The 21,008-nt window shown below is 31.6% G+C and overlaps 1 long non-coding RNA gene across 3 annotated transcripts; it reads right to left on the bottom strand.

Annotated features, from left to right (window-relative positions):
* On the bottom strand, positions 16,627–19,760 carry LOC109359593. 3 transcript variants are annotated; one of them, XR_002109084.1, is made up of 4 exons: positions 18,145–19,760; positions 17,272–18,033; positions 17,066–17,186; positions 16,634–16,943 (listed from the first exon to the last, which is right to left on the bottom strand). It is a non-coding gene; the product is annotated as an uncharacterized LOC109359593 (long non-coding RNA). The 3 variants fall into 3 exon arrangements; XR_002109083.1 differs by having other exon boundaries at positions 16,637–16,943; positions 17,272–17,855; positions 17,934–19,760; XR_002109082.1 differs by having other exon boundaries at positions 16,627–16,943; positions 17,272–19,760.

Raw genomic sequence — 21,008 nt, 5'->3', positions numbered from 1 at the left:
AATGAACCAAATTAATTCGGGATTCGTTCGAAACTTGATTTGTTATTTAATTCGAGAAATTTAGTTTTTAAACTAAATGAGTCGAATTTGAACTGGAAATTGAGTTAAAAATTGAGCTCTTTAAATAAACAAGTCGAACTTGAGTTGGATACAGTTCAACTCGTTAGAATTATAAGCTGACTCGATATAACAGATATGATATGTATATAGGATTTAATATGTATACATTGATGGTGTAAATGTTTTTTACATTGTCAACAAATCTCCACCATTCATATGTTAACTACCATTAACTTTTAAACAAAAGAAGTATTACAAATAATAGTGGATGATGTGCTGAAAGTGTAAAAAACTTTATACTGTCAGTGCATAGATTTTAAACTCATATATATAAATTAATGTTTATTATGATTGATGTATTATTTTTTATATTTGTTATTATATATATATATATATATATATATATAAACAATATTTATTTAAAAAGAATTAATTTTTTGAGTTAATGAACTAATTCAAACTGAGTCGAACAATTTGTAAATTTTAACCGAGCCAAACTCGAGCTAAAAATAAACCGTATTGATCTCGAGTCGAGTTTCGAACTAAACCAATCCTTATTGAGTTAAACTCTAATTCGACTCGGTTTAGCTCATATCTAACCTTAGTTGGTCGAGGAAGGCTCTGATGTTAATGCTTGAATTTCTAAGTGAAAATGGGTATAGGGTTAAGCTATATGTGCGGTGGAAATGGAAAATGGATTTTCTTATTTCTTCAAAAATATTACAAGATCTATATGAAGAATGTTTGTTGCTTAGCGTGGGCAGGAAGGGATTCATGTTTGTAAGGTCAGAATAATGGATAAGGGATTGTTTGTAAATAAGAGCTATGACGAAGTTATTAGTCCTCTAAAATTTGGAAATAAGAGCTATGACGAAGTTATTATTCCTCTAAAATTTGGAAATGAAGCTGACTTGTGCATTCCTACGTGTAATAATATATATTGCATGAATTTAATTAAAGAATAATTATATTACTTGTTAATGAAAATGTTATTGAGGATTACCTATTAAAATATGGTTTGTAGTAATTCATTGTTGATGTAAAGATGTTGAGATAATAAAATGATATTGAACCTGTAATATTAAAAAAAGAAAATGTATTAAGAAAAGTTGAATGTATTTAGATAGAAAATAACATAACATTTCTTAACACGAGAATGTGACTAAAGATTGCCTCATAAACCTTGCTTTCTATATATTTGATTGTTTATATATTGAATCTATTACTTAAAAAATGTAATAGTTAGAAATAAATAGTCAAACATAATGTAAAATAATTTGTAGAATATCTGTTATAGATTTTGGAAAACTTCTTTATAAACCACATTTGTTGTTATCTTCAGTGGTTTATCATCCTTGTCATGTATCAATATCTTCAATCCCTTTTTGTTTTGTACTCTTGAAACAACTACATATAATTGACCATGACTAAATACTAGTATAGGTAAACACAACCTCACACTCTCTAGTGATTGACCTTACGATTTATTGATTATCATAGCGTATGACACAATTATAGAGAATTGTCTTCTGATAAGCATGAAAGGCCATGAAGATTGGGATGGTGACATTGATAACCTATGAATGTGAGTGATATTTCCAATGTTTTTTCCAGACATTATCTTTGCCTCAATTGAAAACCCATTTTTGTCCGGCCTAAAAAAACCCAAAACTTTTTAAATAAAAAATAATAGATTAGGAAGATGATTTTCTAAAAATAATATTAAACATGTTATGTTAAATTTCCTAAATATAAATGATTAGGTTAACCAAAATAACAAAGCCAAAATAAAAAAGTCAAACTAGTTATGATAAGGTTCCTAAATCTAAGTGATTAGGTTAACCAAAATTTAAATTTAAAGTAATTGAATTCTCAAAAATGATTTTTTCAAAATTATTCTAAAATAATAATAATAAATAATAAATAAAAATAAAAAGGTGAATGAATTAAAGATTTAATTGGATTATAAGATAAATTAAATATTTGAAATATGTAATCATATCATATCAATTTGATTACGTAGTGTGAATCGCCTTGATAAAAAGTAAACCATTAAGAATTCAAAAAATCAAATTAGAGATTGCACTATGAAAAACACAAATCATATCAAATTGATTGCATCCCAATATTAGTAAGGTAAGAATCACAATCGTATCAGAAAAATGATATGGAGATTCAGTATCAAATATCTTTTGTGATTTAAAAAGATTATCTTCACCTATCATTAAGTAATACAATAATGTTAAGATGATTTAGAATCGATTAAAAATATTATTAAGAAAAAAAGATTTCTAATTTTATGTTTTGTAGAGCCAAATATTTATTTTTACTCACCGGGGGTATTACAACAATTTTGGGCTTTAGAAAAATTATTAATCACTCAATATATTAACACCCAATTTGGATTTTTAATAATTATAAATTCGAATTTTTTGTATTAAATGTCATAATCAGAAAACCCTGATTTTGTGGATATGAATTAAATGGAAATCTAATTTTTTATTTAACTTTCTCCAAACCAGAATGACGAGAATCAGAATTTGAATTTCAATTAATAAAAACAAATCAGATTCCACTTTTAGTCTCTCAAAGAAATTAAATGAAAAGATTTGTATATGTTAATATACTTGGGCTATAAATAGTAGCATATGCCAAATAGTAAAGGGTTCCTCAAAAAATCATCTTACAAAAAGCACTAAAAAGAAAAAGAATTTCTACACAAAAGAATGACTAAAAAAAATGTTCTGCGTGTGTGAGAGAAAAACATTCCACAAAGTAAAAAGATGCTTTCTCACTTGCGTTTTGGTCGCGTGCAGTCGAGTCCATTCGAAACATCGTGATCTCGCGCTTCTCACGATTGAATCGATCATCATTGCTAGCATCGGCTTTGACCCTTGCTTTAGCCAATAAGATGACATCACACAATCTCATTTTGGTATACCCTTTCACACCAGATCCGAGTCTCTATGGCAACAAAGGATCCTATGTGTGTGCGTATATAGTTAAACATCATGCACCCTTATTACAGACAACCCCGATCCAACACGTGTCTCAAGTTGACTCTTCATTTTCTTAGGCTAATATAGATCTAACATGTGGACGATCTATTGTGCACCACATCTACATAGTCAAGTTTCTCATTTTTACTCTTTTATATTTTTTTACTCATTCCTATTATTTGCATATCTTAAAACCATAATTTTGTAACCATCAAGAAATATAACCTTTTGTATAACAACAAACATTGCTCTAATCACAGTAATAAAAAAGTAAATAAATAATACTTTTATGGAATAAATAATGAGTGAGAAGATCCTTTTAACAAAACCAACAACAAACAACATTTTTTCCTCTAATAAATGAACACTCAAATCAATATTTTTACAAAAATAAAAAATGCCAACCACATAAAGGATGGAGGGACGGTCGCTCTAGGGCTTCTTTCCCTCCATTCATCATTCGGAAGGTCGCGCTACGCCACTTCTTTCCTTAATTAGAAAACTCAATCAACAAAAGTTTTTCTACCAAAGAACTATGTAAGCCTTGATTCCCTTAATAAAGATATGTAGGACCAAGGTCAATCTTGTCAGACACAATAATAAAAATATATAATTTTTTCCTTTTAATAATTAACTAATTAACCAGATAATTTAATAATAAACAATAATAATAATAAAGTCATATATTTTAATGAAGGGTATTGCCTAAGGCGTGCGGGTAGGGTGCTAATACCTTTCCTACCTTGTAACCGACTCCCGAACCTGAATATCAAAAATCGAAAAGCCCAAGGTAATTTGGCTTAAAATATTTTTCTACATTTTTAACCATAAAATGTAGTGGCGACTCTAAACAAAGCGTGCAGCCAAAATTCGGGGCGCGACACTCTTGTACATGATTAGCCATCTTCGTATCCACCAACCTTGTACCGTTACATAACCCTTCAGATTGATCTAAATTCCTTAATAACATAATCAGGGTGCCTACTTTCAACTTGATCTTATGATATAGAAGACCCGATGTTGAAATTGAATTTAGAAATTCAAGAGTTAATATGTTGAATGCTTCATTGTCATTAGCATCAGACATATCAACTTCATTTGAACTCAATATTCTTTTTCATCGTCTATTAGTATACATTAGAATAGTTATTAATATAAATATAATAAATGTAATACATTTAATATAATGTGTATGTTAAATAAAATTGAATATAGTTTACATGGAATTTTCATCATAACATATTTATTGATTTGATCAACAATCTCGTTTGTTAATACAAGTATTGCTCTACATTGAAGAAATTGTTCATCCTTGTAATGGTCTTGTAAGTTTGGGTAGGTGCTAGTGATTATCACATCAATTGAGTTATCATAATCTACAATAAGAAGTTCTTCTAGGATATCAATTTCAGCATAACCATCATTAGGCTTAGATAATTTTTTATTTCCCATCTTTAGTATCCACTTAGAGAATTGCTTGATATTTGATTCATTGTCATGATTTTGTAAACGCATGTTCTTTGTAAGGGTTAAAACTATACACTGATGCCAAAGATAAGATGCATTAATTATTGTACGTACCATATCTGAACGACAACCTCTTGGAACCACTGATAATATTAAAATCACCTCCAAAAACTACAACCTTTCTTCCAAACAAAATTGTGCCATTTGTTGTTTCCATGATGTCGCAAAGACTTTTATCAAGTGATTAGAATAAAAAATTATGTGTCATTGGAGATTCATCCCATATAATTAACTTTGTTTGTTTTAATAATTCTGCAAGTTCAGTCCCTTAATGATGTTGCAAACAAAGTTGTCAAAAGTTGGTACTGAAATTTTTTATTTAGAATGTGTTGTCCTACCCCTAGGTAATAGTAAATAAGCTATATCACTTATAGCCACAATCAATACAATATGCTTTTGAGATCTCAATGCATATATTAGAGTTTGCCACATGTGCAATTTTCCAGTTCCTCCATAACCATATAGAAAAAACATGCGACTCTCTTGATAGTTAACAACTTGCATTATAGTCTAGAATATCTTATATTGTTCTTCTGCATAATATAAAATGAATATGTTAACACTCTTATTATTAGAAACAGATTAATTAGGACTAACATTAAATAAAGAAATTTTTAAGAAAATCGAAGTATGTGTGAAAGAGTTGAAAAGAGTATGAAAATTTCTCTTTAATTCATCTGTATCATAATTAAGCTGTTGATATATTAGTGTATTGCCTAATTGACTGAATATGTACCCATTTGGGCATGACATTGAAAGATAGTCTTTCAAACTCCTTCGGTTTTCTTCAAGTAGTTTTTGAATCTCCAATAAAGTTAGATTTTGTAGTTGTTCATCCATAAGCACCAACCCTATAAGACATAAAATTTGTTATATGATATAATATATTTAAATAAAATAAAATTTTAATAATACAATGTAATATAATTGTTAGATACCTTGATTATTGGAGATATTTCTTTGAATGTAAATATTTTCATTAGATAACCATTACCACGTGTTCTCCCAAACATGATTTGGCCTATTCATAGATGTCGATAAAAGCATTGTGACAAATAATTTTCTCAAGTAGAAACCATAATCCCAATCATTTGCTTCTCTTATAGCTTCGATGTATTCTCTATCATGCTTAAGTAAGCCACAAGCAAAGCATGCATCCCTGAATGTTTCATACCAAATATTTGAAACAGTTCTAATATCTTCATAACATGTTGGTCCTTTAACAACTGTCAACATCATTCTAAGATAGTATAGCTCACCGGTGCATGGAGAAATCCAAATTAATCTTCCAATTGTATAACCTGATTTTCTTGGCTTCCAAGACCTAGTTTTCTTCACATAAACAATTTTTGACACATATTGAGCATAATACAAAGTTCTACCTTAGGGATATTTTTTATTAGCTTCCACCCAAAATGTAAACATAGATTGTGATACGATTGGTCTTAAAAGAATATTGTCAATATCCTCATGATCATTAATGTAAACAGGTTGTTCTTCTGGAAGATGAAAGTATATCATTCAACTGTTGGTTGTCTCCCATGAATTGGAAATTTTAAAATTCTCCAACATGCTTATGTTGGTGGTACAAATCTACAATCAAGATATTGGTTAACTTCATCAATTTTATCAGGAGTATGTGATGCACCATCATATATTGGTTCAATAACAGTCGTGATCCTATCATACCCTTTGATTATATGCTTGAATAAGTACTTACCTGAGGTACTTTGGTTACAACACTCCATATTAATATGAGCTTCGTACTTAATTAATATTTGCGGGTTGTAAGGGACAACATATCGATTGTCAAGAGAGATGCCATTTTTTCAACAATGTTTCCATTATCTCTTCCCATATAAACATGATCTCCCTCATCATAAACAATTGCAAACTGTTGAAATTGTTTTGGAAAATACCGAGAACACTTACCATCTTTAATACAGGGAGAAGCCATATTGCAAGAACCACATGGACCATGAATCATATGCGACTTCACCAAGTTGTACAATTCAAGATCATTATTCTGATTTGGAATTCAACATAGATAAGTATGTCAATGTCATTTGGAGATGGATATTTGTTAGAAGGATGCAAAAAAATAAGCAAGTGCATATATGGTAAACCTCTCTTCTGAAATTCAATGGTGTACACATCTGAAACATTAAATCATAAAGGAATATTAAGTATCCAAAATTATTTATATAGTAACATATATGAGATAAAGGTAAATATATTTTGAAATATATACTTACACACACTTACTCTACCCAACACATGCCTTTTCTTTATATCTTGAAGCAACTATTCAAACTTTATTTTGAACACTCTTGAAATTATATATGGCCTACCATTCAACTTCAAACCCAAAGGACTAAGAAATCTTACAATTTTAGGCCAATTAGGATTACATGTCATTGTTATAAACAATTAGGAAATCCCAATGAACTACAAATGATCATCCGATCAAAGTATAATTGATCCATGTACCTACGACTACCAACAATTGTTGAAGGTAATATGACTCTTTTTCCAATATTTGATTCTTCACTTTGGTCATTTGTTTGAGACTGATTCAAATTTATGTATTTATCAACCCTTAACTTTGACTTATTTCTTTTGATAAAAGATAGTCGTTTAGACTCCACCATAGTATAAGCATCAACTAAAAATTGATGAAATAACATTCTTGACCTCAACAAAATTTGAGCCTTATTCTTCCTTGTTTGCAATCTAAACGATATCCATTCTATCACTATTAGACGATTTCGTTTCCGATTTGGAGAATCAGCTTTAGCCATGTGACAAACATCATGCCTGTAACCATCCTCCCCAAATGGAAACAACAATTGATATTGAAAAGCTAAATAATTTGCATGCAATTCATCAATTCTCTTTAAATGACCAGTTTGTGTCTCCATAATAATATCTCTTTGTGATGTTGAATCAATATCTCAAATTATTAAAGAAGCCACTTCAGAAACAATTGATAAGTTATTTACTCTACCATCAGAACTCCTTTCGAAAATGAGCTTCAATTTCAAATTAGGAATTACACCATCTTTAAAACTTTCCCTTTCCATTCTGAAGGACTTTGCATGGACATTATTTTCATCCAACATTTGTGATAATTGGAAAACTACTTGGGAATCAACCTTGTTGTTCCTATATTCATCAGTTGAACAATAAATTAATAAGATTGTTATGAATAGAAAAAATATGACATTATCATCCATATTAATATTATTATCTACCTTATTCCTTCCGTTCTGTTTGAATTTCATGTTCTATATCATAAATGTAAAGTTGCGCAAACTTTGGGCATTGTCCAAGCATCAACAACATGCTACCAATATGATGATATAGTTCTCCTTATATCCTAATAGTTGGATGACCTCTACCATTATTGATAGATCTATCAAAATTTTCACCCGTAGATGTGAAGGCTATTGTGAACGAGCAAACAATCAAATAGTAAAAGAGTATAGAGAAAAGAGAATAACACAAGGATTTGGTAACGAGGTTCGGCCAATTGTGCCTATGTCCCCCAAGAGCGTTGAGAGACTACCACTATGTATTATTAGGTAATTAGGATTAGTGTTTGACTATTCTTCTCTTTGTTACATTATGTTTACATAACATAAATATATAGCCCTATACTCAAACCCCTTTACATCAGCCCAAACCCATAACTTGTATTGTTGTTATCTAGATATATGAGCCATTGCAAAACAATCCCCAACTTGGCAAATATCATAAATATCTATCTTCCACCATTGGGTTAAGGGCACTCCATAGTCTAGCATTAGTGAATATTCAGCAAGCTCAGGCAATGCCTGAACTTGTCCATGGTAACTAGCTTGGTTAATATATCAGCTGCATTTTCTGAAGTGTGAACCTTCAGCAATAATATATGCCCACAAGCTACCCACTTCCTGATCTTGGGAAATCTCACATCAACATGTTTGGTCCTAGCATGATACACATGGTTCTTTGTAAAGAAAATAGCACTCTAACCATCACAATGCAGCGGAACACCACCTTGCTCAATGCCTAACTCATTTACCAGCCCCATAAGCCACAAGGCTTTCTTAGAAGCTTCACCATCGGCCATGTACTCTACTTCAGTAATGGATATAGCAACAACAAACTAAACGGATGATCTCCACATAATTGGTCCACCTGCAAGGGTGAAGAGATACTCCATTGTGGACCTTCTATCATCCAAGTCTCCTGCATTATCCGAATCAACATAATCTATTCACTGCCAAACATGATACCGATACCTGTACTACCCTTCAAATATCTGAAAATTCATTTGACTGCTTCCCAATGCTGCTTCCCTAGTTTCGACATGTACTTGCATACTTGACTAACTACTTGTGCCAAGTCCGGTCTAGTACTAACCATATCATACATCAAGAAACTCACTGCACTATCATATGGAACCTTTGACATGTACTTATTCTCTTCATCTGTCTTTGGACATTGATATACGAAAAGCTTGAAGTGACTTTCCAATGGAGTTCTCACTACTTTAGCATTGCTCATATCAAATTTCTCTAAGATATTTTCAACATAGGTTTGCTGGGAGAGCCATAGTTTTCTAGCTCCCATATCCCTGTGAATCTCCATCCCAAGAATCTTCCTAGCAACCCCTAAGTCTTTCATGTCAAACTCCTTACCTAGCATGACTTTCAGCTTATTGTCACCGCTCAAATGATTAGCAAAAATCAACATATCATCAACATAAAGTAGTAGAAAAATAAAAGAACCATCATCAAGGCTTCTTACATAAACACAATAATCATACTTATTGCTTGTAACCAAGACTCAATATATAAGTGTCAAAATGCTTGTACCACTATCTGGGAGACCGCTTCAACCTATATAGAGACTTCTTCAACTTGCAAACCAAGTGACTCTGCTCAGCTGTGCTGAACCCTTCTAGTTGTGTCATGTAAATTTCCTCCTCTAATTCACCATGGAGAAAGACAGTCTTCACATCCATCTATTCTAAGTGCATATCCCGACTGGCTACCAAGGCAAGCACTACCTTGATAGAAGTGTGTCTCACCACTGCCGAGAAAATCTCATTGTAGTCGATTCCTTTCTTCTGTGAATACCATTTTGCTACAAGACGAGTCTTGAACTTTTCCCCTTATTTTCTGATATTGTTGGCTTCCTCTTGTACACCCGCTTGCACCCAACTACACACTTGTCCAGGGGCAATGGGACAAGCTCCCAAATTTGGTTCTTATGTAGAGACTCTATCTCCTCTGTCATGACACACGTCCATTGTTCTTTCTCATGACTGTTTATAGCCTCTTGAAAGCTACATGGATCTCTTGAACTGATATAGAGAGCAACTGAAGCCATATCCTCAAAGTCATATCTCTCTAGAGGTTTGATAGGACACCTATTCCTGCGTCTAGCAAGTAGATACTCCTGCACATTTGAACTCACCGCCTAAGAATCATCATGTTCTTGACTTGAATTAGTGCATGATTTCTTGCCTTTATTTACCTGAACCGTTTTATTGCTCACTGGAATCATATTTGATCCTAAAGCCTATCCACTTGGAATGGGCACCACTGTCAAAACTGTCTGTTTCAACATGAAATCTACATCAAACACTACATCTCTACTCAACCCCACTTTTCTAGAAATTAGATCCCGAACATGAACCACTTCACACCTTTGGTATATCCAATGACGATACACCTCTTTGACTTGGGATCAAGTTTAGATCGTTCATCACTAGGTGCATGTACATAAGCAGGACAACCAAATATGCGTAACATATTTAATTGAATTGGTTACTTGTCCATACTTCTTCAGCAACTTTACCATCCAATGCAGCTCACGGTGATCTATTGATGACATAGCATGCCATAATAAGTGCCTCTGCCCAAAATCCTTTGGAAACTCCAACATTCAGTTTCATACATCTGGCCGTCTTAGTAAGAGTTCAAATCATCTTCTCTACAACACCATTATGCTGAAGAGTCGTTTTCACTGAAAAGTGCCTATGAATGCCATGTTCCTCATAGAATTTATGAAATTGTGAGTCTTTGTACTCCATACCCTTGTCTGACCTCAAGTATTTGATTTTTCTACCAGTCTGGTTCTCTAACTCTGCCTTCAAACCTTGAACTCGGCAAAGACTTCTAAGTTATGCTTCAGAAAATATACCCAGACCTTGCAAGAAAAGTCACCAACAAAGGTAAAAAATACCTAGAACCTCCTAGGGATGGTTCCTGAGTGGGTCCCCATACATCAATGTGGACATAGTCTAGAATGCCCCGAGTCCTGTGTTGGCCAACCTTGAAACTAACTCGTGTTAGTTTCCCAAGCACATACTACTTGCATAAATCTAGCTTGCATTTGCCGACTCCCCTCAACAGTCCCCTTTTGCATAGTTCTGGCATGCCACACATACTAATATGACCCAAACACATGTGCTATAATTTTGTAGCATCATGGTCTGAATCTACTGAAATCTCTTCAGTCACTCCAACAACTCCACCTACAACTGTTCTCCCTAATTGCTTGCAAGTGCTCCCAACAATCCTCTTACCCTTTATCACAGTCAGAACACCTTTGCATACTCGAAGAATATCACTGTCCCTATGAGCTCTATAGCTAAATTCTTTGGCCTACAATGTCCCCAAAGAAATCAAATTCTTCTTCAAATCTGGTATGTGGCTAAACTCACATAATGTCTTCACTACACCATCATCCATCTTAAATTCTCATTTCTCCCATGCCAATAATTCCACATGCTTTATTATTTTTGAGATACACGAAACCAAAATTGCATGCCCTGTATATGATGAACCAGTATTTGTTTTGTCGTCATGTGGTGGGAACAACCAGTGTCAAGTATCCACTTGTCTGCACTATGATTTGATTATACATATAGTAGATCAACTTCATTGTTATAACCAGAGTCATCTTTCGATGCAACATTTGCATATGTAGATACTCCATCTTTCCCCACCGGCTTGCTAGGATTCCATTTATTGGGACAAACCTTTTTGTATTGCTTAGTCTATTTGTACTTTTATCACTCTACTGGTGTTCTACCCCTAGAATTTGGTCTTTTCCTTTTGGCAGGACCTCCTCTACCTTGTCTCCTCCCACGCGATTGGCTTCCTTTCACATACAGACCATCACCCTGAGACCCTTCCCCTACATTTTGTCTTCTTTGAGTGTGGGACAGAAGTGTAGATGTGATCTCATCCAGTTTGATTGAGTCTTTCTCGTACGTCAATGTTGTCACCAAGTGTTCATGGGAATTTGGCATAGAACACAATAATATTATTGCTTGGTCCTCATCATCAACCTTCACATCAAGTCTCTGTAAGTCACTGATCACTTGATTAAAATTGTTAAGATATTGTTTCAAATCAGCACCCTCCTGCATCTTTAGGCTATAAAGTCTCTATTTCAAATACAACTTATTTGATAGAGACTTGGACATGATCCGCTTCTCTACTGTCTCCCATACCTGTGTTGGTGACGTCAAATCCATAACATGATACATCACCTCATCTGATAGATAGAGTCGTATGGTTCTCGCAGCCTTCTCCTTCAACTCTTCCCAATCTAGTTGATCCATACTATCTAGTTTATTCTCACGCAATGCCTTTGATAGACCTTGTTGAGCCAACACATCCTTAACCCTCCTTTGCCAAAATCTGAAATTACCAGTTCCATCGAACTTCCCCATCTTAAATTTGGCACCTGTGTTAAGAGCCATATGGTACCAATTTTTGGGATCAAGCGAGCAATAAAATAGTAAAAGAGTAGAGAAAATAAAATAACACAAGGATATGGTAACGAGGTTCGACTAATTATGCCTACGTCCCAAGGAGCGTTGAGAGGCTACCATTATGTATTATTAGAGAATTAGGATTAGTGTTTGACTATTCTTCTCCTTGTTACATTAGGTTTACGTAACATAAATATATAGCCCTCTACCCCAACCCCTTTACATCAGACCAAACCCATAACTTGTATTGTTGTTATATAGAGATATGATTCATTGCACAACAAAGGCAAACATCATGTTGTATAAGCAAATATTGTTTTGATAATTTAGACTATCACAAGAGTGCAAATAAAAAAGGATACGTTGAAGGATTGGAGGATGTGTTTTCAATTAGGGTATTTGTACTTTACCATCACCATAGCAAAATTCATATTTGGGTGTTGTAGTGTTTCTATGTTTATGCTTTCGCTCTTCATATCACATCCATGCTCCACAATGATCATATTCAATAACAGGATCACCAATATCGAAATAACCTAAACAAACAATTTTAATGTTAGTGGCTATCTTGGTGTACTATAAATTAAAATTTAAAATGTATAGTAAATAACCTTGATGTTTTTGAAACATTGAGGTCGTATGAGAATTATCGAATTGATCTTCATCTTTCGAAGAGTATTCAATATTAACATTGTCTAAATATAAAGAATAAAAGATAGCAGTGTTAAAAAGAAACATTAAATTGGCTTATTAAATGACTAACAATAAGCTAAAATATTGAATCAATACCTTGTATGTCAATTTCAGAATTGACACCATCTTCATTTGTATGATCTATGAATTGGTGACTATAACTTCGCGTTGATGAAAAAGGAAACATATTTTCTTTTACTGGTGCCATGCTGTTCAAGTTTTGAAGATCATAAATGTTCCCATATCTATTCATAATATTTATGCCTATAGATTCTTGATTGACAAATCTCTTTTTCCTAGATTGGTCATGGATTTCTGATGGTTGGGTTCGAGATGTCGAAGTTGAACATACATTCATATTGAATAAACTGTAACTCTCTTTGAAGTTTGCAGAATTTAAATCTACATGTGAAAAAGGGTTCTACTCAGTTGCATCAGTGTAGAACTTTATTGTTGGGATTGCACCGATGAACGTGATTGTTGTTTTGATCTTGAATAATTTAAACCTTTATCCTTCAAAACAAACTTTCTTTTACTTCTTGCTATTGAAGAACAAATGTTTGGATTATTTGTATCAATTTGATATCAAAAGAAATAGATATGCATTTAGAAAATCAAGTCATATTTTATGCACAATGTATACATCCAATTGTAAGATTAATTTATAACTTAAATAATTAAACAATAATAAATAAAGAATGAAACTGATAGCCAACAAACATTTTATTGTTGTTTCAGGTGGAATACATTCCCTTTAATGCTTAGTGCTAACTTTGATTTCACCTTTTTAGTTCACTTTATCAATTGATGGTGTATTTATGAGTACAGAAATGGTAGATTTATATTTAAAAGATTACCAAGCCATAAAATATGAATCACCCATCAGTTTATTTATTGTTGCAGATACAGATTTCATATAAAAAATTATGTTATTACTTAGTAATTATATTATACAAAGTGATCATTAAAAGTAAGACTTAGTTGTATCCATATAATTGTCCATAAAATTTAAATTCATACATATGCAATTCTTCTAAACAATTTCCGCATAATAGTCTCTAACATGTTACACGATAATTTTAAAGTTGGTACTAGATGAACAAAGCAAACGGAGGAAGAGATCATAATAGGACAGTCCATAATATGTCTGCTTTAATAATCTGATCAAGGAATAGATCATAGAATAAATATTATTAAGAATGAAACATAAATTATAGTATATTCAATAATCTAATTAATCTCTAACTGAATACAAAAATAATTTGAACAATAAATGAAGAACATCAAACTACATTCCGAAATATCAAAATCATAAATACCATTCCAGAATTTACAAAATATAATTGAAACAACATATCAGAATTATATATGTTTTTAAAAAAATGAAATTAAACATGTCAAAGGAGGAAAGTTAAACAAGTAACAATGTTTAGATAACATGATGTTTAATAAAATAAGTAACAACAACATATATAATTAAGATTAAAAAAGTAACAATGTTGAACTAAAGTTTTTGACACTACAACATATATAACTAAGATTAGATACTCATATAGTTTAAAATATATATTACTTTATTGTAAACATCAACATATATATATATTTTGGGAGAGACCTTATATAAAGTAACATAAGCATTACCTTACGGGCACAAATGTAGTTATTAAGAACATAATTCAAAGGAAGAAGGTTTAACTGAAGAAGAACTATTTCGAGTAGGAAAACAAAAAAGGAAGAAAAATAAAGTCCTAAATTTATTTCCCCTACTTTTGTAAAAGAAAACAATGATGATGCTAAAGAACATTGCATCTTACCTCAGAACTTTAAGAAGCATGGATAAGAAAGAGTATGTTGAGAGAGTAAGGTTTTTTTGAAAACCTAAGTTGGATTGAAAGGGATTGGCAGAACGGTTTGAGTTATTAAGAGAGGAGGAGAGATGAGTTACGAAAAAGCAAAGAGGCGAAGTGACTTTTTGTTATCTTTATTTCTCACTCTTTATCTGGTGAGTTGACATACTTTTTTATCTTTTTTCAAGTTTTACCTTTTCTTGTAACATACTACATACATGCTTTCTGCCTCATGATGTCACCATTGTGTTTTCCAATGTTTTCCAATGTAATGTTGAAAATAGTATGTCAACTCACCTGCAAATTTAAAAGTATAAAAAGTTAATTAAAATCAATCCAGTATGTTATGTTATATAAAATTGCATATTGCATAGGAAAATCAAATCTGAATAGCCAAAAAGTAGTGTTGGAGAGATAGTTTGTCATTCAGAGAATGGTGATTAATATGCAAAAAAATAATTTGAATAAATATAGAGTTTATTATGTTAAAGCTCAATTATTTGTTTAATATCTATAAATTGATATGATATTTGTAACCTACAATGGTGAAATACGTTTATGCGATTAGACCTATAGTTTATAACCTAACATGTTAATGTGTAAGAGAAATAAACATATTTAATGTTATTATATTTTTTAAAATCATGTTGCATAAAATGAAGTTATCTCTGTTTTTACACGTTAATGTTTAAGGAAATCACATGGAAATAGAGAGAAATTTGTTATTGCCTTCATTGATGCCATCATCTAAAATTGTAAAATGATTAAATTTTATTAACATTTGAAATTAATGATATAAAATGGACATGAAAATAAATTAATAAATAGATGAAAAAAGTAATTATATGTGTTCATGACTATATTTTCATTTAAGGTCATAGTATCATCGATATTAAACAATGATCATTAGCATTTGTCACGATCCATTTAAAAAATGTATATGACATACTCTATGGTATATCATGCACCACTTGAAAATTCTATGTATTAGAAAATTACCATGTTCTATCTACCTATGCAATAATTTATGTCTATTACTGAACATATAAATATATAACATAATGTGTTCAAATAATAAAACATCATTGTTTCAGATGTTATGGTTATTGTATTTGTTGAAATTATGAAACGATAGAAACAATTACCTTAATGTGATTAGCAAATTATGTTAGTTTTAAAAGTACTGAAATGTAGTGAAGAGGTAAATAAGCAAATTTATGAAACATGAGGTCAGTCAGATGATACTTTTGTGTTCTGTACTTATCAATGATCAGATATTAATAGCAAAATATAGTCATATAATTTATATGGGCGAGTATTGTTTCAAACTTGGTCAGTCACAGTCTATGGGTAGTTAAGGATGAGTTCACAAAATATACATCAAACTATGATGTATCAAAATATAGTTCTCGAAAGGTTATACATAATTTATCAAGCTTCTATTAGTCACTCGGTCTTGATATGTTTTGCCACATTCGAAGATGACCATTGAGTGGATTTAAAGATGAGGCTTTGTGGCAGGTCCAAATCTAAGTCAACAAACATTCTCTTGGCTAGAGTTAGTAATTGAATGTTGTCTAGATCATGATCAGCAATGATAGATACAGACTAACCATGCAAGTTGAAAAAAAAAATCAATAAATCATAGTTATTACAAGAATTACCTTTGCATCTTAAACATTGTTATCAATTATGGATATGAGTCATAAATTCATATTGAGACATGTCATTGAGATGACACTTTCCATTAAGTTCCTCAGAAGTTGAACCCTTGTTAAAAATATGTAAAAATTAACTTACATTATATTAGAAATAAAAATAGATTAAAAAATGGATAAAACACAAATATCATTAACTCACAATATGTATCTCCAATGTTCTAAAGTGATCAACAATGGCCTTGATCAAGACCAAACTTTCAAATAGCCTTATCACAAAAGATTGGTGGCAAGATGGTTGGACTTTGACTCTAAATGCCATTATCCTTGCAAGCAACATGTCAAGTATTAGAGGGAATGCCTTTGGATCATACTCACCTTCCTACATATAAAAATAGAAAAAATTATAAACTATTTTAATAAATATGCCTACATTTAGCATTGTGTATATTCTGTACTGATGTGATATCAATCTACATAATGTATATATGGAAAAATACGTACTGCAACCATTTGATTTCTAAGCTCGAAAGCAGATACTCCAATGATATCAACACATTGATGATCCCAAAACACAAACCTTCCACTTTCATTCTCATGAATGACCTTAATGTCCAATTTGTACCTTAAAAAAATTCATATTGAAAATAAGCAAGGAAATTAAAAAGTCTGCATTTTTAAATGTAAACTATATAATGAAATTGTTTTACCTTGGGGTAGAACTCAAGTTATATGTTCCACACTTGCACGTGAATGGACCGTCCTTAACATCAACCTTCTTAGTGCAATTTGAACAACCATCATAATACCACCCTTATTTCCCCACAATAAACATTGTAGTTGTGCCAATAGTAGCAGAAGTTATTTCATGAACATGAACAAAATTGGGTAAGGACATAACTCATAGAAAAAATGTAAACACAACATAAATATACCTCAGCTGATGTTAAGGCATATATTTTAGAAAGAGTCTTCACCTCAGCTTGTACATGAATCGATCATCATCATATAAATTAGAATATTGAGACAATTGGTTGTTACCTTGGCTCAATGAGTCACATGACAAACTTAAAGTTGCAAAAATACAAAAAAGTACCGAAAAAAAATATGAATTTAATGAAGAAACAAAAATGTAATAAGCTAATAGAAAAGACATAAAAATAGATGAAAAATAATAGAATATGAGACTTGTACATAATGTACTTATCCTTGTATTTCTAATAACCAGGAATTTCATCATCAATCAATATTTTCGATCCACACCATGAATTGCTCACAGTCGGTGGATACTTACCTACAAAACATTCAATATCAAAGTAAAATTCATAATTCAATAATCAGGATAGTGTAATTGTAGAAGGATAAAAAATACCATGTCCTTTGTTAACTCTGGCATGTGTCAACAAATCAATCATGGGCTCACCAATTGTGAAGTTGTTGTAACAGTTAAAAAATTTCATGGCATGGGATTCCTAGAGAGTACATGTGATAATATCACCAATGATTACAACAAAAAGTCAACAACTTGTGAGATAAAATAAGTTAATTAGTAAGAATAAAGAATAAAATCAAGTTACAATTACCTAGAATCTTTGACATTGAAAATAACATTCTTTAAAGAAGCTTGTGTCTGAGAGAAAACCATTTTATCAACAACAACAATAATGTCTACAAATTGATAAAAATTAAGTCTTAATACAATATAAATAAACTAAAAATTAGATGAATTTGATAAATATATATTTTATAAATAAAAAGTTACCTACTAACAAATCTCTATGAAAGTCCCCAACAAGTATTTCAGCAAACTTTTTAAAAACATATTCAAATTGCGGAATATCGGGAAACTCTTTTTCTATTAGAGTTGTACCAGCAGTAAATTGCAATCTATAGGCATGATTGCATGCCTTAAATTGAAGATCATTGTGGAACACATTGAAATATGCATGACATATGTGTTATTTTCAATCAAATGATCTTTCCATTGATTGAATTCATCCTTTTTAATAGATACTTGGATCTTGTATCCCTAAAAACAGAGTTGGTTTGTAATTGAAATTGTAACAAATAATTTTTTTATGTAATATTACCTTGCAGTCCATCAATATCATTTCGAGATATTCGGATTTAGGTGGAAGTTGAACACCAAATTTTTGTAATTGTAACAACTATCTTCCACATGAGTTTTGAGTTATTCAAATCCCTTACCAGCTCGAATGGGCGTGATATCGGTATTAATACAACAAATACTAACTTATGAAAACATTAAGCCACCACGAAGAAAAACATTATGCCAGACAAAAATTAAGAATGATATTATAGTAAGATAAAAATGTTAAGGTCATTTTTGGCAGAGGTGAACTAATAGGTAGGCTACCACATATTATTCAGACCTTATTTATTATTAAAGATATGACTCTCAACATAAGACTCAACAGTTTATAATCTGGAAATTGAAGAAGCAATAATTGAAGACAGTAGTCATGTAGGTTTCCAAATTTTAAATTGTTTTGAAGATAGTAATACAATGTTAATTAGCGTATGTAATTCACAAAGTCTAATAAAATATCGACTTCACACAATCAACTAATACTTTAGACAATGTCTATTAGCCATAATGTTGAAATATATTGTATCATATAAATAATAGTGTATGCGAATATATGAGATTGTATTGTTGGGTTAGTTTTAACTAAAGCGATTAGCTTCTAATAATAAAAGGGTTAGTTGAGATTACATAGTTTTTGTTAGAGTAATTAGTTTTTCATTCCTTTTATATAAAGGGTTCAATGTAACTTTGCATATTCAATTCAATATTCATTCAATGCAAATTTACATTCATTTCTTGCTCTTTGATTTTCATTCATTTCTTGCTCTTTGAATGTAAATTTTCATTGAATTGAATATGCAAAGTTACATTGAATCCTTTATTTAAGGAATGAAAAACTAACTACTCTAATAAAAACCTAACTAAACTCAACTAACTCTTTTGTTCTTAGAAGCTAATCATTCGAGTTAGAACTAACCAAATAATACAATTTCACAACCATTATTATTTACATGATACAATATATATCAACAGTCCCCCTTAAGCTGGAGAGTGAAAATTTTAAACTCTCAACTTGGAATTGATTTGAAGCAATAACAATGCTTACCCATCCATCACAAAGCTATATCATCAAACGCTTAACCATCCATGACAAAGCTATATCATCAAACGCTTAACCATCCATGACATAAGCTATATCTTTGCTTAACCACAATGGAGATAAGCTAACCATCCATGGCAGAATTTATATATGAGCTTAACCACCATGAATAGAAGCAAACTAAACATTAATGATGAAATAAAGAAAAATGGATCAGAATCTCGATCCTAATATGTAGCTTCATTGATATAAAAACACACTATAATAATGTTGTGTCTCTGAGAGAGGTAAGAAATAGAGTATTAATTAAATGAAGGTAATTGATTTGGAATTGCAACTTTTTTTTATATTCAAACTTCATAAGCACACCTTGACATCTTCACAAGGTTTATTTTCTCAAGCTAACATCTTATCCAAAACAATGGCATGAGTTTCATATTCTATCAAAATCATCATTAGTAAAACCATGACCCAAAGCTTCAAAGCTTGCATAACTAAAACCATCTTTAGGAGTAACATGATCTGTAGAAACATTTCAACACAAAGGACCACATATCAGGATTTAAACCACTCATCCAATATGTCACATATAGGAAAATAGTGGGAAGAATAAGCTCCACAATCATTTCCAAAACCATTAGAATATTCAACACAAAAAACGCCATCAGAAATGGTTCTAATGAGTTTATTTCTAGGCATTGATATTTCTGTAAGACAAAACAACATCAAAAATATTATTTGTGACTTTCCATGATAGAAAATTGAAGCCTACTCTAAATTTCTCAAGCTTGGAACATGCTCCTAGTCCAGGCTGAATGGCACGATCAAAATCATTGAGGGAATAATCCAAGAATCTCACATAAGAGGAGTCTTGGTCATTAATGCCAAAAAAGAAGGAGAAATTGGAATTTGACCTGTGAAATTGTTATTGCTAACACTGAAAGAAACCAAGCTCCCTCTTTCTGTTGCAGTTGCAAGATGTTGAGTCAGAGAAGATGAAGTATTCCATTGAACAAATTGCTAGACCAGTCCACCTCCATCAAACTGAAGTGAACCACTCTATGATGCTTAGAAAAATCGACCCAGAATTGATTTTGGGGCATGCGATTGTGGGTGAGGCTCAAAATATAATCTTTATATGATTCAATTGCTTCAATAAAATTGGAATCTTTTCAAGAAACAAACATTATTAGATGGCGGCAAGTTTGCAACCATGTTGCATAGAAACCCAAACAAGCTGGTTGCGATTCAAGTTTGGAGTAATTTTTGGGGCGTTACAACATGGTATCAGAGTGGTT

Source organism: Lupinus angustifolius, chromosome LG11 (assembly GCF_001865875.1).
Source record: "Lupinus angustifolius cultivar Tanjil chromosome LG11, LupAngTanjil_v1.0, whole genome shotgun sequence".
Taxonomy (NCBI): Eukaryota; Viridiplantae; Streptophyta; class Magnoliopsida; order Fabales; family Fabaceae; genus Lupinus; species Lupinus angustifolius.
This window is presented reverse-complemented; position numbering and strand designations above follow the sequence as displayed.